The sequence below is a fragment of the Mesoplodon bidens genome, assembly GCF_964165515.1.
Source record: "Mesoplodon bidens genome assembly, chromosome: 6".
NCBI classification, from domain to species: Eukaryota; Metazoa; Chordata; class Mammalia; order Artiodactyla; family Ziphiidae; genus Mesoplodon; species Mesoplodon bidens.
The window spans coordinates 53,721,300-53,742,875 of record NC_138162.1 but is presented as its reverse complement, the minus strand read 5'-3'; the positions used below and the strand labels follow the sequence as shown (position 1 = coordinate 53,742,875).

At 41.0% G+C, this 21,576-nt stretch overlaps 1 long non-coding RNA gene across 1 annotated transcript in view; it reads right to left on the bottom strand.

Annotated features, from left to right (window-relative positions):
• The window catches only part of LOC308619159, a 121,904-nt gene extending 108,421 nt beyond the window's left edge, over positions 1 to 13,483 (bottom strand). The window contains exon 1 of the long non-coding RNA XR_014016132.1: positions 13,385 to 13,483. This is a non-coding gene — a long non-coding RNA (uncharacterized lncRNA). The remainder of the gene's footprint in view (positions 1 to 13,384) is intronic.
• Between the last annotated feature and the right edge of the window lie 8,093 nt (positions 13,484 to 21,576).

The window sequence follows — 21,576 nt, the reverse complement described above, 5'->3', positions numbered from 1 at the left end:
AGTTTCCTAGTGGCATCTTTAGGATTTTCTATGTATAGTATCATGTCATCTGCAAACAGTGAAAATTTTACTTCTTCTTTTCAATTTGTATTCCTTTAATTTCTTTTTCTTCTCTGATTGCCAAGGCTAGGACTTCCAAAACTATGTTGAATAATAGTGGCAAGAATGGGCACCCTTGTCTTGTTCCTGATCTTAGAGGAAATGCTTTCAGTTTTTCACCATTGAGAATAATGTTTGCTGTGGGTTTGTCATATATGGCCTTTATTATGGTGTGGTAGGTTCCCTGTATGCCCACTTTCTGGAGAGTTTTTTATCATAAATAGCTGTTGAATTTTGTCAAATTTTTTTCCTGCATCTATTGAGATGATCATATGGTTTTTATTCTTCAGTTTGTTAATACAGTTTATCACACTGATTGATTTGTGTATACTGAAGAATCCTTGCCTCCCTGGGATAAATACCACTTGATCATGGTGTATGATCCTTTTAATGTGCTGTTGGATTCAGTTTGCTAGTATTTTGTTGAGGATTTTTGCGTATATGTTCACCAGTGATACTGGCCTTTTTTAAATGATATGTTTGTCTGGTTTTGGTGTTAGGGTGATGGTGGCCTCGTGGAATGAGTTTGGGAGTGTTCCTCCCTCTGCAATTTTTGGAAGAGTTTAAGAGGGATGGGTATTAGCTCTTCTCTAAATGTTTGATAGAATTCGCCTGTGAAGCCATCTAGTCCTGGACTTTTGTTTGTTGGAAGATTTTTAATCACAGTTTCGATTTTATTACTTGTGATTGGTCTGTTCATATCTTCTATTTCGTCCTGGTTCAGCCTTGGAAGGCTGTACCTTTCTAAGAACTTGTGCATTTCTTCCATTTTATTGACATATATTTGCTTGTAGTAGTCTCTCATGATCCTTTGTATTTCTGCAATGTCAGTTGTAATTTCTCCTTTTTCATTTCTAATTTTATTGATTTGAGTCCTCTCCCTTTTTTTCTTGATGAATCTGGCTAAAGGTTTACCAATTTTATTTATCTTCTCAAAGAACCAATTTTTAGTTTTATTGATCTTTGCTGTTCTTTTCTTCATTTCTATTTCATTTATTTCTGCTCGGATCTTTATGATTTCCTTCCTTCTACTAACTTTGGGTTTTCTTTGTTCTTTTCTGTAGTTGCTTTAGGTGTAAGGTTAGGTTGTTTATTTGAGATGTTTCTTGTTTCTTGAGGTAGGATTTTATTGCTATAAACTTCCCTCTTAGAACTGTTTTTGCTGCATCCCATAGGTTTTGCGTCGTCATGTTTTCCTTGTCATTTGTTTCTAGGTATTTTTTATTTCCTCTTTGATATCTTCAGTGATCTCCTGGTTATTTTGTAGTGTACTGTTTAGCCTCCATGTGTTTGTATTTTTTAGTTTTTTTCCTGTAATTGATATCTAGTCTCATAGCATTGTGGTCAGAAAAGATACTTGATATGATTTCATTTTTCTTAAATTTACCAAGGCTTGATTTGTGACCCAAGGTATGATCTATCCTGGAGAATGTTCTGTGTGCACTTGAGGAGAAAGTGTATTCTTCCACTTCGGGGTGGAATGTCCTCTTATAAATATTAATTAAATCTATCTGGTCTATTTTGTCATTTAAAGTTTATGTTTCCTTATTAATTTTCTTTCTGGATGATCTATCCATTGGTGTAAGTGGAGTGTTAAAGTCCCCCACTATTATTTCATTACTGTTAATTTCCCCTTTTATGGCTCTTAGCATTTGCCTTATATATTGAGGTGTTCCTATGTAGGGTGCATAAATATTTACTACTGTTATACTTCTGCTTGGATTCATCCCTTGATCATTTTGTAGTGTCCTTCCTTGTTTCTTATAATAGTCATATATATATATATAAATATATATATATATATATATATATATAGAGAGAGAGAGAGAGAGAGAGAGAGAGAAACTAACCAATCCTCAGAGATCACCTAGGTCAATGGTTCTCAAACCTGAGTCAACATTAGAATCCCCTTGGGGAGCTTTAATAAGAATCCCAAGACCAGGTCGCCTGTTCCTCCAGAGATTCTGATTCACTTGGTCTGAGGCATGGCCTGAGCATCAGTATTTTGTGCATTTCCTGTGATTCTAATGTGCATCCAAAGTTAATAAGCACTGATTTAACCTAGATTTATCATTAAATGAAGTAATGAAAGTTGAGAGAGGTGAAGCAGCCCATGCAAATCCAGACAAATAATTAGTGGTAGAGCCAAGACAAAATTCCAGCAAAGCTGATTCCCAGTCCACTGCTCTTTTGACATCAGGCAATATGTCATACACACAAATGTAATCTTTGGCAAAGAAGTATGAATGCCACCATAAGTAATGAACTTGCTAATTGTTCACCTCCACAGAGGATGTTGGCCTTTTAGTCTTCAGTCACAATAGGAGAGCTTAAAACTAGGATGCTGAGAAGCTGAGTGTAATAGGGAATGTGAAGAAACCCCTGCCATTGTACCCACAGCAGATGTTTCAGAAGTTTCGGGATGGTGAGGGACCCAGGGGAGGGTGCCAAGGAGCAGCATGAGGTGCAGTGTGATAAATGGACCTGTCTTTTTCCCATTACAGGAACATAGCAAGTTTCAAGAAGCGAATCAGAAACCTAGAATGATTAATTGTGTGGTCTACAATGAGCCCTGTTGTGTTTGTCTATGAATTCCTTTGCTCTGCAGATCAGACACACCAGGTGCAGAGAAACACCTGGCTATGATGAACCCTCTGAATTTCCTAGTAACCCAGTCCAGAAAAGGTGAACAGGGGTTTTGTTTACAGGTGAACAGTAGGAAGGGAATCAAAGCTGATGAGAAAATTGATGTGGTGGAATAAGAACAAAAGCATCCCTTTAACATCAGGCCAAGCTGCTGTCATACCTCTGGCTTTCTCTCCTCTTTTTCTAGACCTACTTGGCATCAGTGAGAAACAAAATACTTTAAGGAAGTCATAACTTCAATCTTATGTATCCCACCCACTGATTCAGCTGACTTGGCAGTCACCTTTGCATTCTCCATAAGGAAGTTTCAGCTAAGCATCAGCGGTGGAGAGCATAGCAGTTGAGCTCATGGGTTTCTGGGTCCAAATCCTGTATTTTACTATCCATATAACATTGCACAAGTCACCTAAAGTTTCTGGGCTTCTCGACCTTCCCTACCTATAAAATAAGGCTAATAATACCCACTCTGGGATTCCTGTGATGATTGTATGAGACATGGATGTAAGGTGCCTGAAACAATCAATAAATGATAGGCATTCTTGTTAAACAAGACGGCAAGGAAGATTTCTGCTATTTCTCTTTAAACTGTTACATGCATTTTAACAATACTGTTTGCATACCAAATGAATATGTCGATTATACATCATTGTTGCTCCTTCCTTAAAGCTGATGAAGTACACTAATATTTAATTAGCTAATTTTGTTGAACTGTGGAGGCAACATGACTTGGTAGAAAGTTCTAGATTCAAATACCAGCTCTATTGTTTACTAATTGTGAAACTTGGACAAGTTGTTTAATTTCTCTATGCCTCATCTGTTTTTTAAAAAGTGAAAAGGGGGCTTCCCTGGTGGCGCAGTGGTTAAGAATCCGCCTGCCAATGCAGGGGACATGGGTTCGAGCCCTGGTCCGGGAAGATACCACATGCCGCAGAACAACTAAGCCCGTGCGCCACAGCTACTGAGCCTGCGCTCTAGAGCCCGCGAGCCACAACTACTGAAGCCCGCGCGCCTAGAGCCCGTGTTGCGCAACAAGAGAAGCCCCCGCAATGAGAAGCCCGCATACCGCGAAGAAGCCCGCGCGCAGCAACGAAGACCTGACACAGCCAATAAATAAATAAATAAATAAAATTTAAAAAGAAATTAAAAAAAAAAGTGAGAAGGAAAATACCTCATTTTCAGGGTTGTTGTGAGAATTAAATGAGATAATGCAAACGTCTAGTACGCAATAGGTATCTATAATAAGGGATAATTGACAAGACAGCACATATAACCTCTCTGGTAATAAAACTGCTCTCCATTTTTAATGTTCCTAATTTTCTTCACTGATTCATAACAGCATTTCTCCAAGTTAGTTTGAATTTGTTATGTTTTGTCATATGGTTTAATTCCAAGTAAAGCTTGTTGACAAGCGACCACCTCAGAATGGTTTTTGGAGAGGGTATTATCTAAAACAGATTTATGTAGATGCAACTCTTTAAAAAATATCCAAGAGAAAAATATATAAACCTCTTTTAGTCAACCACAAACCTTAAGAGAGGGGAAGAAGCTTTTACGTTTATCTTCTCTGTGGGTAAACAATTTGGTTTAGCTTAATTGAAATCAAGGAGAAAAAAGAAAAGAACACAAATCTATGTAAAACAGAGTATATCTATGACAAATGTTTCCAAATACGTGGTAAGAAAATTGGTACGTTAAATATCTCTAGCCTGTCTTGTTTCTAAAAAGCCAAGGCAGTTAAATTAGTCTGATTTATTTCCTAAAGTGGTCATTTGGATTATGTTACCAATAATGGAACATCAGTATCTCTAGAAGCAAAAGATTCGAAATACATAAAGACATTTTTATGGTCTGCCAAGCCTATTTCTAAAATACTCTAAATCTGATACTGCCGTAGGCTGGGTTCCCTGGGAGTAGACACTGAGACAAAGATTCATGGGAAACGGTTTATTAAGGAAGTGCTCCCAGAAAAAGAACTGGTAAGGGAGAGATGAGCAGGACAGAGCAGAGAAAGACAAGCAAGGCTTTTCCCATGGAGGGTAACCTGGGCCTGATCCTGCAGAGAACTCTGGAGGGTTAATTACACCTCAGAGTGGTCCCACCTGGAAGAGAGCTGGAGCTTTCCTCCTGCCATGCCTGTCAGCCATTGGCCAGGGCCATCCCGGGAGATGAGACAAAAGCTACCAGACACATCCTGCTCTCTAGAGCAATCCACCAAAAAGAGTCGCAGGTTCTGACCCTTGCAAGTAAAAGCACAAGGACGCTGGGGGAAAGGCACACTGAAACAGGAAAAGGTAACCTTCCATAGAGCAGGGAGGGGATGAGAGAAAAGAAAATAAAGTCAGAAACAGTTAGCTTTCCTCTCAATTTTTCCAAAGCAATTTTTTTCTTTTATTATACCCCAGCTTTTCTATTATCAATGTAACAAACAAAAAACATAGACACGGTTGAGGCATACATTATCCCGTATAAATAGTGTTTTATCAATCCAACCTAGATAGGTAGATTAAGCAGGAAACAAGCTAGTGTGTTTAGATCAAAATTTTTTTATATTATACACTCAATTAATTCAACATGTGCATATAGGTCACTGAATATGAGGGAATTGCTATAATTTATTTATACTTGTGAGACAGCAAAAATTTACAAGTATAATAGCAATCCCTTATATTAATATCCTATACACACACTTTTAAGAACACCCATATGGTTTCTGCAAATCGTTTTGCCAATGTTATTTTGTTTTGATTCTATTTATTAAAATGTAATTTCATGCCTGTTGAAACTAAAAGTAATAAAATTGAGCGTGCATTTTGTACATCTTTTTAATTTCATTTTTCCAGTTATTCATTTTTATTTTGTTTTATGATATTGTCAGCCCACGACAGCCTGGAAATTTTAACGCACTTGGTCCGGCACAACGGCTAGTTTGAGAATCGCTGCTGGACCCCAGTCTGCTTCCCTGATGCCTGGGGGAATGAGCTCAGCCCCAGAGGAGGAGGCAGAGCTGGGCAGAAAAGGCGAGGAAGAGACACACCCACATTTATAATAATGACACCATAATCAAAACAGCTCTGTCTGAAACAGGGTAACACACGATTCGAGATAGGATATGAAGTCAGCTTCATAAATTATGAAAGCTAAGTCAAGATTGCTTTGGTTCTGAAATAATTTGAACAAGTTTTTCCTCAAGACTGAAACTAAAAGCAAAGATGCAAAAGTAGGGGTGCCATCTTGTGGAGAGAACAACCAACACCAGGGCCAGCTGTGCCCTCATCCTCCTCATCCCCTATAGCCAGCCTTTCCCCCTTCAGGGCCTCATAGTCTTTTTTAGAACCCCTTTCTTTGAAACACAGGACTCCAGAATAAGAACAACGCCCATGCCTGCCCCACTTTCCTTCCCAGCAGAGCTGCGTGTGGTGAGATGTGCTTTGAGTCGGCCTCTTTAATCATGGGACATAAAGATTCCACCTACTCATGGCTGCAGGGAGCCCCCCTGTGGACCAAAACCCTTTGTCCCTGCCCTCCCCTCCCCAAGCCCCCCGGCTGTTTTTTTCCCATCTTTCACCTGTCACAGAAAGCCGATGAAGCAGGCAGAAACCTGGGAGCCAGCCCAGGATTAGCTACACTGTGTGCAACAAAGAGGTGGTGTGTGGGGAGAGCTTTGAAGTCAAGTGCTGCCACCAACAGTACTGTTTTCAGGAAACGATGGTTGTGAGGGATTTAGGAAGTCATCTATCACTTGCTTGCCAGCGACATCACACAACGCAGGCTACACCTAAGAATGGCAATCCCATTTCAATGCTTTTTTTTTCAACCATTACCTGAGATTTAATTTAATATATAACCATCTATATGCAGAAATATGTCCTTATATTGGAACATCTATGTTTCAACCGCTGCTGTCTGTAGGCAGTAGACATGAAGAGAAAAATATATAAAGAAAGGTGATCTACTTTTCTTTTACTTTTTCCTGGATTTCTAATTTTTCTAAACTTTTACTCATAATTTAAGACCATTTACAATATACCCTTGTAAGACTTTGGGATGTGAAAGACAGAAATACAACTCAAATACCCTGGGAATAAGGGGGAAAAAAGAAAAGGAAATGGGTTGATTCACACAAGTTGACTTCTAAGTGGGCTTCAGGCATGGCTGGATCCAGGGTCTTAAACAATGCCACTGGGTATGTTTTTCTATCTCTCAGCTACACTTCCTCTTACATGAGCCTTTCTTTTGAATACAGGCTGTCTCCATATGGCAGGGGTAAGGGCAATCAGCAGTGGACGATTCACATCTCTATCCCTAACATCTTGACCTCAAAAAGTACAAAATAATCTTCTATGGTCACTCAAGCAGTGCAGTCTCAGGGAAAACTACCCTGGCCCCACTTGTGTTATACGTCAGCCTCTAGCACCACAAAAGAACTATACAGGGTAGAAGAAGGGTGGTTCAGGGAGGAAAAGACCTATAATTTGGGGTAGGACACTGAGCACCCTCTACTATGTGCCTGGATTAGTCTAAGAGAATTGTTTCCTATTCCAGCATTTTTGGCCCCAGTCTCTATATCCAGGGACCAGGTTTGTCAATGCAAGGTCACATTGGCACCCGTGGTGACCCACAGATCTCCAATGTGAGCAGCAACATGACAAACATAAGTTAAAAAGACCTTGCCAACTTGAAATACACAGTGATCAGATGGAGCATTCCTTCTAGAGTGTTTTTCTATATGAAGAGCATTTTAGAAAGAGGGAACAGCAAGTGCAAAGGCCCCGAGGCTGAAACAGGGATACCATTATATAGATGAAGTTGGGTCATAGAGGCTCCTAAGAGCCTCTATGATAAGGGGTTTGGCTCTTATTATTCCAATGAAGTCATTGGAAGGTTTAATGCAGAGACGTGCCATGTTATATTTATGGCTTACATGTGTGGGAAACACCGTCAGATGTTTTTGAGAAGAGTAAATAAAGAAGCATGCCTTCCTGGCCAGCCAAAAAAAAAAAAAAAAAAAAAAAAAGACCTTGCCAAAATTCTCTGGAGAAAAGCAGGGATTAGATGAGCCAAAATATCCCATCTAATGGAAGTACAGGGTATAGTCCAAAGGAAAGCAGAGTCTCTGATTGTTTTTTATCACACACTTCATGATTTATCTCGTACATTGCAGAGATGAAAAAAAAGGAAGTTTTCATATTTTATGGGGAAAAATCTATGGAATACATAACAATGATCAAAAGATCCCAGAATAAATTTTCCTCTAGCCCTAGATCTGTTCTCATCTTACTGAATACCTTTAAGCAAATAATTTAGCCTTTCTGGTTAAAAAAAAAAAAAAGATATGAGAGGGAAAATAAGAAACATCTGTGGGCAAAATTCTTTCTGTATCAGGATGTCAAAAGGGATTGTTGTTGTTGTTGTTCTTATATTGTAAATAAGGCCCAAAGCTGAGTACTCAAAAATGCGAGCATCTCACATTTGAAGAAAGTGTTCGGCTATTGGGATCAACTATGCCTCCAGGGCTTTCTGTGATGCCCTGGGACAGACACATCCATCACTACCCACAACCACTACCCCATCTCATCACAGGGCTGCAGGGGGAGGCAAGCAAACCTAGTGGAGAGTATGGGCTTGTGGTGAGCTGTTACTTCTTCCGCAGATCACACAAGGGAAGCGCCAAGAAATGTTTGCAAAGGTCGGGACCAGCCCCGCCCCAGCCGCATTCTCTGTTCCCTCTGAGGGTGCAGGGGAGCATTTCCTAAACTTTACGCAAAGGAGCCGAGGTGCCTGGGGAGGGGCGCAGCAGGAGTCTTGGGTCCACCCTGGGTGGCACTGGGCCAAGTGTGTATAGTCCATTAACATAAAGAGTTGCTACTAAACTCACAATTGTTTGTTGTCTTGCAATGGTGACTAGGCAAATTATTAGTGGAATAGTGTTTCCCCATATCAAGCCACCTATATGCACACTTGTATATGTGCACTTGTCTATATCTATTTAAAAAATCTGAGAAGGGCTTCCCTGGTGGCGCAGTGGTTGAGAGTCCGCCTGCCGACGCAGGGGACACGGGTTCGTGCCCCGGTCCGGGAAGATCCCACATGCCGCAAAGCGGCTGGGCCTGTGAGCCATGGCCGCTGAGCCTGCGCATCCAGAGCCTGTGCTCCGCAACGGGAGAGGCCACAACAATGAGAGGCCCGCGTACTGCAAAAAAAATAAATAAATAAAATCTGAGAAGGGGTATGACAAGTGCATCCCAAAAGGACACTGACGGCCCTCCAGAGGGGTTCCCTGGTGATAGCAGAGGCCAGGGTGAAGCTGGCAACCTCCTCAAGGAAATCCTTAAACCAGATGATCACCATGACAACAGTATTAGAACTGTTTGTACCACCTGAGCCAGGGTCCCCTGGGACAAGGATCCCTTCCACCGGCATCTCAGCAGTCACCTGAAGGGAGTTCTACTTCACCACCCCTCCTCTCTGTCCCTGAGCAGATGAGCCAGCACCACAGATCCAGGCCAGGCCTCTCCATCCTTCCCAAGCAGCCAGGATCACAGCACCGGCCCATGTTGAAAGCAGAAGGAAACCAGCTTGGAAGGGAGATCCATGAACAGGGCTGGAAGCTATGGCACAAGAGCCAGAAAAGTCAGAGTGATGGAGGTGAGTGTGCTGCCTGGAGCAGCAGGGCTGGACTGAGCCCAGGCGAAGAAGCTGGACCTTAAATGGAGTCAGAGTATGGTAAAGAAATTCCTGAAGCAATCCTCATGGTGGCACCTGCAGTTTGGCATCTTTTTTGGCCAGTGGCAATCCTCTTTGTATAGAGGCAGTATATAGAAAGAAGACTGGTCCCTGGCCCAGCATGCCAGGAGTTAATGCTGGCTAGCTGTGTGTTCTTGGGCAAGTTGCCCAACATCTCTGAGCCTCAGATTCCTCATCATAAAATGGAGACTATAATAGTACCTAACTCAGAAGACTGCTGTGAGAATTAACTCAGTCAAAATATTTAGAACCATTACTGGCACACAGGAAGACTATGTTGGTACCAACTGTTATTATCTGTTACCCAGAGTGCTCACTCTCATAACTAAAAGAATACGATGATTTCTAGAATAGATTGTGTTGATGATGACAAACTTCTCAAATAAATAGAATACAGGTAGGTCTCTGCAGCAGAAGAAACTCAAATCCCTGAAGGACTGAATTTCTACTTTGCTATATTCCTACTGTATTAAATACACAGTTTGGTCTGACTTATTCCAGGATAAATTAGTAAAACTTTAGTTCAGCTTAGAATATATTTTTGAAGTATTTCAAGATCCTATAAGACAGAAAACAGTGCACTTTCTGTATTATCCTGTTTCTTATCACACACACACACAAAAATGAATGTCTTTCCCTTAGCATTTAAGAAAATGAACAGAACTGAATCAACAGGAGCGCTCTTGCCTACTACACCACTCTCCACACAAGAGCCAGCAGATCTTTTAAAACAGAAATTAGATCTTATCATCTCCCTCCACAGTGCAATCCAAACTCCCTTCGTTGACCTGCCAGGCCTTACCCTATCTTGCCTCAAGCCTGCCAAGCTCTTTCCTCCTCAAATTATTAGACCTGCTGTTCCCTTTGCCTGAACACTTTTGTCCATGGCCTACTCCTACCCCTCATTCAGGACATGACTCAGATGCCACCTCCTCAAAGAGCCTTGCAGGATGACCCTTTTCAACATAGTTTCCCCATTTCTCCCATCACTGCACCCCATGACCTGACTTTATAGCACTTACCCAGCAACTCTATCACTTGGTTTTGTTTAATTTCTGCCTCACTAGCATATAAACTCCCACCAGATTAGAACTCGGTGTACATTATCTACTGCTAAATGTCCAGTGCCAGAAAAATACCCGGCACAGAGAAAGGAATACAGAAATTTTTATTAAAGGAAGGAAAGAAGGAACGGTGAGGAATTCACTTTCTGTCAAGACAGTCCATTCATTCCATCCCTCAACTGAAAACTGCCTGATTTTTCATGAATTGTATCCTAGTGCTCCCAGCTCTGGAGCAAAATATGGAACACATCTACCCTCATTTGGACATGATAAATATTTGTTGGATGGATGGATGGATGGAGGGATGGACGGACAGATGGATTTTGGTCTCAGTCTGTGCTATATCAGAATCCTTACACACTGTTAAGTGATTTTTCTTTAAGTAAATAAGCATTCAGAAACAAGTACAATTCTTTTCATTCTTTTGCTCTTCATCTGTCATCTCTATGTGTCATCATTTGTCAATTAAAAGACATATATTTCAGATGATCACTGAATATTTTCTTGGCTAGAAGTCTCCATCAATGTCAGTCCGTAGAGAAACATACTTGAATATTTTCTATGTATAGAAAACTGTTACCATGATGCCCTCTCCCCACAAGTCTATAATATATTTTTACTTGTATCAAGTGAGCTTTCTAATTTCATCTCCCAAGCAGTAAAATCGCACACCTTCGGCACAGTATCCAGTCATTGTCCTTGGCAGTTGCAGGAAACAGCCCTTACTTCAACCCCTTTCTTCTTGTCAGATAACGTGTTTTACCTTCCCCCAAACTGGCATCCTCGCACTCCTTACGCACAACCCCCATCCTCTGGCCCTTTCCTTGTCTCGCCGTCATTTTTCTTCGCAGCGCATCATAAATGTCAAGTCCTCATCTTCTCTCACAGGTTCCACCCACTTCAGAGGTGGCATCAGCAACATCCAGAGTGATCAGAACTCTGCAGCTTAACTTCATCCATCAAAAGCCTATCCGCACACTCCAGCTCTGTGGAATGATTTGCAGTCATTTTGGTTTTACAAGAAAACTAACCATGTAGAGTATTTGAGGTGAGATAAAAGAAGAAAGAAAAATGGTTGCAGACTCAGTCCTGAAGTCTAATCAAGAGAGGTAAGGAACTCCTGCCAGAGAGGATTTGACATTGCTCAGTGACTTTCTAGATGGAGGACACTGCTCAAGGTTGACACTCTTTGCCCAAGACAGTCAATAGTGGCTCAGAATTCAGGGCTGTACTTGAACTATGGCCCCTGCACTGTGCTCTCTCTCAGCACATCCCAGACATGCCCCTGTTATACACACACTCACGGGCACACACACATACACTCACCTTGTTCACTTTCTAGCCCCTCTAACCCTTAGCAAAATATCTGGTCCATCATAATAATGGGGAACATTTTTCATGTATCAGACCCTGTGCTAAGGGTTTCACAAAAAAAGATCTTATTTAACCCTTCCAACCACACTAGGAGTATAACTATTATTTTCTCCATTTTGCAGAAGAGGATTCTTTCACAGGTTTACCTCTCTTATTTATTCCTCTTATTTAATCTGCATCTATAAGAAGCTGTTATTGACCACATTTTTTAGAAGGAAACTAAGGAACAAAGAAATTGAATAACTGAATAATCAAGGCCACCATCTGGTAAGTGTTGTAGGATGGATTCAAAACCAGGACTCTCTAACTCTGCCACCCATGATTTTTCTTTTATTTTTTATTGGAATATAATTGCTTTACAATGTTGTGTTAGTTTCTGCTGTACAATGAAGTGAATCAGCTCTATGTCTACATATATCCCCTCCCTCTTGGACCTCCCTCCCCCCCCAGCCCCCCATCCCACCCATCTAGGTCATCACAGAGCACCGAGCTGAGCTTCCTGTGCTTTATAGCACATTCCCACTAGTTATCTATTTTACACATAGTAGTGTATTTATGGCAATCCTAATCTCCCAATTCGTCCCACCTTCCCCTTCCCCCTCTGTGTCCACATGTCTGTTCTCTATGTCTGTGTCTCTATTCCTGCCCAGAAGTAGGTTCATCTGTATCATTTTTCAAGATTCCACATATATGCATTAATAAATGATATTTGTTTTTCTCTTTCTGACGTACTTCACTCTGTATGACAGACTCGACGTCCATCCACATCTCTACAAATGACCCAATTTCGTTCCTTTTTATGGCTAATATTCCATTGTATATATGTGCCACATCTTCTTTATCCATTCATCTGTCATTGGACATTTAGATTGTTTCCATGTCTTGGCTATTGTAAATAGTGCTGAAACAAACATTGGGGTACATGTGTCCTTTTGAATTATGGTTTTCTCAGGGTATATGCCCAGTAGTGGGATTGCTGGGTCATACGGTAATTCTATTTTTAGTTTTTTAAGGAACCTCCATACTGTTCTCCACAGTGGCTGTATCAATTTACATTCCCACCAATAGTGCAAAAGGGTGCCCTTTTCTCCACACCCTCTCCAGCATTTATTGTTTGTAGGTTTTATGATGATGGCCATTCTGACAGGTGTGAGGTGATACCTCATTGTAGTTTTAATTTGCATTTCTCTGATAATTAGTGATGTTGAGCATCTTTTCATGTGCCTCTTGGCCATCTGTATGTCTTCTTTGGAGAGGTGTCTAGGACTTCTTGCCATTTTTTGATTGGGTGGTTTGCTTTTTTGATATTGAGCTCCATGAGCTGTTTGTATATTTTGGAGATTAATTCTTTATCCCTTGCTTCGTTTGCAAATATTTTCTCCCATTCTGAGGGTTGTCTTTTCGTTTTGTTTATGGTTTCCTTTGCTGTGCAAAAGCTTTTAAGTTTAATTAGGTACCATTTGTTTATTTTTGTTTATATTTTCATTACTCTAGGAGGTGGGTCAAAAAAGATCTTGCTGTGGTTTATGTCAAAGAGTGTTTTTCCTATGTTTTCCTCTAAGAGTTTTATAGTGTCTGGGCTTTTTCTTTTATAAGCTGTCGGCTTCCCCAAAGTAACCTGCCATAAAAAATCCAAAACCATACAACTTAATGATCAAAAATACATTTTACCAAAAAGAGAAGTAGATGTACATGGATAGCTGGGATGAGTTAGCTGCTACAACTGAGTATTAATTTAACTGTCAGCTAGAACAAATATCATCAATACTGGCCTAGTCCTCTGGGTGAGGCAGCATACAAAAGCTGCATTAGAGGGCTAACTTTCTGTATCCAGCAGATTCAGTTTTTAGATACCTAAGAATAATTGTGCAATGCCCTGTCCTGATGTGTTAGGAGGGATGTATTTACTTTAAGCATGTGTAAAGTTGTCAGAACTAATATACACACAGCATATAGGGATGATTACAAGAATTTGCCCTTAGTGCAGGATGCCTCCGTCCTGCAGAGCCTGCCACGGGTCGAATAGTGGAGAGAGAAAGAGGTCATAACGGGGAAATGAAGGAAAAAGTATGATATTGGCTAAGGCATTCTGCCACCTCCTCTCACCCACTCAACAGCCCTGTGAAATGTGGATTAACAGTCACCATTCTACTGTTGAGAGTGCTAAAAGCCAAATAAGAACTAGAGGAATAAGATTTGAGACTAGATCTGTGGCCCCATTTCTTTTCTTTTTTTAACATCTTTATTGGAGTATAATTGCTTTACAATTTTGTCTTAGTTCCTGCTTTATAAAAAAGTGAATCAGTTATACATATACATATATCCCCGTATCTCCTCCCTCTTGCGTCTCCCTCCCACCCTCCCCATCCCACCCCTCTAGGTGGTCACAAAGCACCGCCGAGCTGATCTCCCTGTGCTATGTGGCTGCTTCCCACTAGCTATCTATTTTACATTTGCTAGTGTATATATGTCCATGCCACTCTCTCACTTGGTCCCAGCTTACCCTTCCCCCTCCCCATGTCCTCAAGTCTATTCTCTATATCTGCGTCTTTATTCCTGGCCTGCCCCTAAGTTCTTCAGAACCATTTGTTGTTGTTGTTGTTTTTGTTTTTTAGATTCCATATATATGTGTTAGCATACAGTATTTGTCTTTCTCTTTCTGACTTACTTCACTCTGTATGGCAGACTCTAGGTCCATCCACCTCACTACAAATAACTCAATTTCGTTTCTTTTTATTGTGGCCCCATTTCTTAAGAGTGAAAAGATGGGTGTCTCATCCCGGTCGCAACCCTTGCTGGTTGAGTGACCTGGGGCAAGCTCTCTTGACACCTGACTCACCATCTATCACTGGGTAAAAGGACTCACTGGGTTGGTGGGAGAGTGGAGATGAAATAATGGGGAGAAAATCTCTTTGTAAAAGATTAGAGCACTTCATAAGTTTGAGCTTCACTACTTCTGATTCAGCTTTCACAGCTTAGTGCCAAGTCCTTTCCTCAGGAACACTCTCCCGAACCTTCTTGACAAGACTGGACCCCCAAAGTCTACCTTCTCCTGCGTATGCCTTATGAGAGTCCCAGTTTGACATTTATGCGCTGATTGGTTGGTCTGCCTGCCTTTCCAGTCTGTAGTTCAATGAAGGTTAAGACCCACCTGGTTTTGCCCAGCATTATCCTAGCTACCGTGTCCAGTACTCAGTAGGCACGAAATAAATATGTGTGCATTAAATGCATCAGTATATTAGTATTAAGGTAAAAGTCTACATTTAATAATCTTAAAGTATACAATTATAATTTATAAAATTTGTCATTTTATAGAATTATAGAAAGAAAAATTACACCCTATTAATTTCCTAGAAGCCACACTTCTAATCATCCTTACCATCCAGAACCTTGAGGTTAAAAAGGAAAAAATGTCTTCTGTGTGGAAAATGACTGTCATAAAGTCCACACACTTGACTCCTGAGCAGAGGTAGCTCCACCCTCAAGCCATCATTCTGACAATCGGACATAAAAGAAGGCAGGTGGTGACAGCGGCTGGGACACCTGACAGCTGGTGAAATGACAGCCGACAGTAGCAGGAGGATACAGAGTGTGACGTGCAGGTGGGTTCTCCAGCAAAGCGGTCCAGAGACATTTAACGCGGGGGCCACCAACCCACACACCACCAGCGTCCCCTGGAGACACCCAATCACCACACAGGATGATGGCTGATGGTCAAGGGAGGGCACTGAGTCTTCAATAAAGGGAAATTAGGTCTGAGACACTCAGTGTAGAAAGAAAGGGGCACGGTCAGAGATCCCAGCAATGTCTGTGGCTGCTAGAGGGAGAAGGAATATGGTTTCAGCTGTAAATAAACTTCCCAGAAGCGGAAAATATATATGTCATCTTCTGACTGCTTTGCAGAACTGAGGTGTTGGTGAGTACATGCTTTTGCTCAGCCATAGGGTAGGACCAGTTATTTGTGTTTACACCTCCTCCCTCAGATGTCTTTACACCTCCTACTAAGGTCTTACATGTGATTCCCCAAAACAAACCTCAGAGCATCACAATATTTTCTTATATAAGTGACCTAAGTAAGATAGAATTCAGTCCTTATCTCTCCTTACTAGCTGGGAAAGCATGGAGCCTAATTTCAACTTACAATGCAGTGGGCGAGGGGGGCCAGGTGGTATTGAGGGCAGAGAAGTGGGGCAGGGTGGTAAAGATGAAACTAGGATAATTTGCAGATTTAAATAGAGAAAAGTTCTTAACTGGCACAAGGTAATAAAGTCTCAGTAAAAGCCAAGATGGAAGAGAGGTTTGCTCTCATGGCTAGAATTCATGCATTCATTCATCTAGTGGGCTTTCTATCTGTCTAACCTTAGGCAACTCACTTAACTACTCTGCACGTAGTTCCTACATCTGTAATATGGGAAAATGATAGTGTCCACCTCACAGGATTAGAGGAGGACTAAACAGCCCATATACGTAAAGAAGAGTAGCGGACTGGGCTTCCCTGGTGGCGCAGTGGTTCAGAGTCTGCCTGCCGTGCAGGGGACGCGGGTTCGTGTCCCGGTCCAGGAAGATCCTACATGCCGTGGAGCGGCTGGGCCCGTGAGCCATGGCCGCTGAGCCTGCACGTCCGGAGCCCTGCTGTGCAACGGGAGAGGCCACAACAGTGAGAGGCCCGCGTACCACAAAAAAAAAAAAAAAAAAAAAAGAGTAGTGGACTATAGGAAGAGCTATTTGAGCACAAACTATAGGTGCTCTTAGTATCATTATTGTTGCTAGTACACACCTGCTCTGTGTTATGTACTAAGGTCTACATGGCAGCTAGGGCAAGGAAGAAGACAGATGATTAACAAAACCAATAATTATAGCTTTAGCTAAGGGAGAAGATAAATAGAAAATGGTCTGAGAGGGTTACCTTTGCCGGAATAATGGGGAAAAGTATCTCTGAGGAGTTAATATTTAAGATGAAGACATCATTTGTTGTAAGACCAGGATGAAACTTGCTCCAGGCATAAGAAACAGTAAGTGCAAAGACTAAAGAACAGAAAGGTTGGGACAGGGCATGCTCAAAGAACGTTTAGGAGACCTAATGCGACTGGAGCTGAGTAAGCCAAAGGGAGAACAAAGTCCAGAAAGGTTGGAGAGTAGGCAAAGGAGAGTAGAATGACAGCCTGAAACTAGAGACTTCATCCCAATACAGATGTATACCAGTTAAAAGTCACATGCCCTTAGGCACATACCTGGGAGGATGAACAGGACTCCCTCACAATCTCTCTCTCTCTCTCTCTCCTCATTTTACTTATCTATGAATATGCATAATACAGGACCATGCCCAGGAATAATCATCATCCTATTAACCTTCTCTCCAAGTATCCTAAATAAATCAATCTTATAAATAAATCAATCTTATAAATAAATAAATAAATCTTCATTAGCTCCTAAAGCTAAGTAGATACTTATGACCAATTTGTAACTATCGTATTAAATTCTGATAAGGAGAAGAGGATCAGGGAAAGAACCAACATTAATCCAGCCCCTTCTAAGCGTCAAGCACTGTTCCAGACACTCAACAAGTATGTTAAATCTCTTCATTCTCACAGCAGCTATATGAACAAACTATCCCCATTTCACAGGAAAAGATATTGAGCTTAATACCAGAGATGTCAAGTAACTTGCCCAAGGTGGCCCAGCTAAATGGCAGGACTTAGACTTGAGCCTAGATCTCTCTGGCTCCACCATGCATTCCAGCTATTCACTCAATATTAAGCACTTCTCGGGCTTCCCTGGTGGCGCAGTGGTTGAGAGTCTGCCTGCCGATGCAGGGGACATGGGTTCATGCCCCAGTCCGGGAGGATCCCACATGCCGCGGAGTGGCTGGGCCCGTGAGCCATGGCCGCTGAGCCTGCACGTCCGGAGCCTGTGCTCCGCAACGGGAGAGGCCACAACACTGAGAGGCCCGCATACCGCAAAAAAAAAAAATTAAGCACTTCTCATGACAGATTTTATTTACTTCAGTCTCATTTCCCTTTGACATCTGACTTTTTACCTTTCTTGTGACCAGGAGCATAGCAGCTAAGAGCCAAGACAGTGGCAGCCCCAGTGGAGAAAGACTGATGCGAAATTCATTTGCTGTAAGTGATAAAAGAGACCACGAAGAAGATCCGTATGAGCTACTCTACTCGGGACTTCTTTAAGAATAAATGTTTTACGATGAAAAGAGAAGTTTAGAGCTTTTGAGCATACCACAAATAGAAAACTAATTTGCCTTATCAATTTTTGTCCACTGTGCTTGATCCTGGGGATAATCTGTGAGCCACTGTATCAGCCTCACTTATATTGTAGTCTTTTATCATATGGATGCAAGACATATTTCTTCCTGTCAAAACTAATCAAAGCATCTAAAGAAACCAAAGCAACCTTATTTACTTCCTCAGAGATCACAGCAAATGTCCTACTGGTATTTTTTTTTTTTAATATTAAGTTGACTTTTTTTTTTTTTTCGCTGCACATCAAGGCACTTAAATTAAGAACAATATATCTTCATTTCAAATGTCAATTTATATCCCTTAAATGTTTGCTTTTTTAAAAAAAATGAATTCAGGTCTAAAACTGGCAATAAAGGACACTGTATTATTAACAATTTAAATCAAAGTTTAATGCTTTTGACATCACAAAGGCACAGGTCCCATGTTATAATAACCTTTGGCAAATGGATAGTAAACTAAACATAAGCTTCCGAGACTGCTAATCCTGAAAGGTATGATACAGATGAGAGTAGTTAAATACAGTGATTATTGATATATACTCTCATTCCAATATAGGGGAGGGATAGAGGTTGTTTAATTTTAATGTCCCCAGAGGTTGACTTTGCTCGTAACATTTATAAAATATTGAAAGACAAGAAATGGTACAGATGTGAATTTCGCAGTTGGTTTTTTTCAGTTGCCCTTGAAAGCAGCTGCCATAAATCTTGGATGAAGCCAAATAAGGCTGATGATTTTGATCTTCAATTCATTCTTTTCTATCCTTCAAAAGGTAAATGATCCTGATGGAATTAGAGCTGAGCAGAATGGCTTTCTTCTGTGATCTGCATAGCCAATGATGCGCGCTGCCATCATTAGCAAAGTTGAGCCAGTTCCCTCGTGAGGCTGGGTCTGTGCACTCGGGCTTGAAGGCGTTTTTTGAGGGAGAAAGACACTTAAACATTGAGCTCAGAAGCTTTCCATTACACCCCTCCCCCCTTCCTCTGGCTTCTCCCTTCCGTGTCATCTCAGCAGAAAGCCAAAGTGTGAGCTGAATGTGTGAGAATCAAGCACAAAACTCGGCCACCAATTCCTGGGTTGGTATTTGAAAAAGTCTCAGCCAAAGATTTTTCAGTCTGACTCTGAAAAGAGCACTACCAAAGTTGTAGGAGACGCAGGATTTAAGGCAGTCCGTGGCTTCCCTTACAGAAAATTCTGGGGTCTCTCCCACTGAAACATGTAAATTGGACGAATCCTTTTCTATCCCTATGGTAAAACAATGTCATTTTCCTAAGTCCCACTCAGGCATACAGAAGACAGTGTATCCTGTCATTAGGGATAGCAATAAATGTATTTGTGTGGGTTTGCAACTCTGCTTCAGACCGCAAGGAAAACCCAGTTAAAACAACCACAGAGAGAATCATCTATCTTCATAAATTCAGTTGCAAAGAGAAATTCATCATGTTTACTGTCTTTAAGAAAAGAGCGAGTCTTGTAATAAAATGTTCTCTCGTCCAGATTCTTTGTATTTATAGGGTCCTTTTCTTTCTGCTTTTCACAGAGCCTGGCACATTCTAAACCACGGGCTGTACCTTCATTAACATAACATAATAAATAAGTTATGTGTCTTGAAATGAAGAACGTGCTTGGAGAGCATGAGGGAGGGGTGTCCCTTCCCTGGTAAGTGATATCCTCAAAAAGCTTCCAGCATAAGAATTTGCAGAGCTGAGCGTTTTGAACCAAAATGCAAAAAAAGACAAAGGGCCTTTGTGAAGATAGACCCCACCCTTTCCTCCTTCCTCACTCCAAAATCACAGAGAATTTTTGTGGGAATTTGTTCTTTCACTCAGCAAACACTTATTGAGCACTACTATGTGCCAGGCATTGCTAAAATAACAATATAAAAGTAGTGAAATGGCTCAGGAACAATTTTTTTTTTTTTTTACTTTGAAACATTTTTGCTGTTGCATGCATGTACCCTCATACACTCACATAATAGGAAACAGATCACTTTTCTAAGAGAAATGTCCCAGAGAGGGCTTTTAGGCCCATTGTGGTCTTTTTCTCCCTCCCTGGGCCATAGAAAAGTGATAGCCAATGTTATAAGCCCATCTAGGAACCACAGAAGTTCAAGGGCTGGAAGAATGTCTCTGAGCCATAGTGGTCTTTGAGCACTTTTATGGCCCATTTGTCAGAAGTTTTGTGGGGTGTCCCTTCGCTTTGTCCTTTAAATCGTGTAATTCCATCAATTCCTGCTAGCGCGCTAGAAAATTTATATTACCTTCATTTTATTACCTGGCTTTAAATGATTTTCTAGGAGGAGTATTTTTGAACTCAGCTTCTTTCGTTTCTAGTCTTTTTGGTGCCGCAGATTTCAAATGGGGAAAAGACTAAATTCTGGAAATTAATGGGACAGAGTAAGGTCTCTGAAGTCCAATTGCCTGGGTTTGAATTCTCTCTCTTTTATTAGCTCTGAAACTTGGGGGAAGTTACTTAAGCTGTGATAGCTCACTTTTTTAACCTTTAAATTGCAGTTCCAATCCCTACCTCACAGAATTATGATGAGGTTAAATGAGATAAAACATCTGGACGAATGCCTAACACATATGGGATACAATAAACCAAAACTGTAATTACAGACTGGTAAATTTAAATTTAGTTCCCAATAGGAAAAGAAAAAGTTGGACTATTTGAAAACATGTAGGAAAATAAAGGAACACTAGGAACAATGAACAGATTAAGAACAAATCTGGCAAATAAATTTCATTTCATTGTATGATAGGGCTAGTAAATTGGAGGATCTGAAGAGTCCAGGTATACCATGTGTCTAGAGTTCCCTAAGTGGTCTGTTGTGGTCTCTGACAATTAGGGTAACCAAAATACTCTTCAGCCAAACAAGAATACTTCTGAGAGCAAAAGGAGGTACTGCTTAATTAGGGCTAAACAAGTGTAAACCAGGTAAACATGGACACTCCTGGGCAAACCAGCCCAGATGGTCATCCTATCTATAATACCCTTTGGATGACAAGGCAATGAGCTTGGGTGGTTAGACTGACTCATGTCTATTTAAATAATCATACCCCAAAGGAGATGATTTGTAAAATCCCCTAGGGCTCTGCCCTCCCAACTATATCTTTACCATTTTTATCAATCACCTGGATAAAGACACAGACAGCATATTAATCAAGTTTACAGATAGCATAGACTGGGACAGAAGAGCTAATATGAGAGATGTTCGAACCCAGGTCTGAAATGATCTTTAAACTGGAACATTAAAGCAAAGCCAAATCAATAAAATTTTAAAGAAATAAATGCAAACTCCTGCATTTAGATTCAAAACCATCAATTGCACAAATGGGTTGCAGAAAAGGTTTGCAACCCTCTGTATGAAGGTTTAAAACTGCCTACAGGTTTTG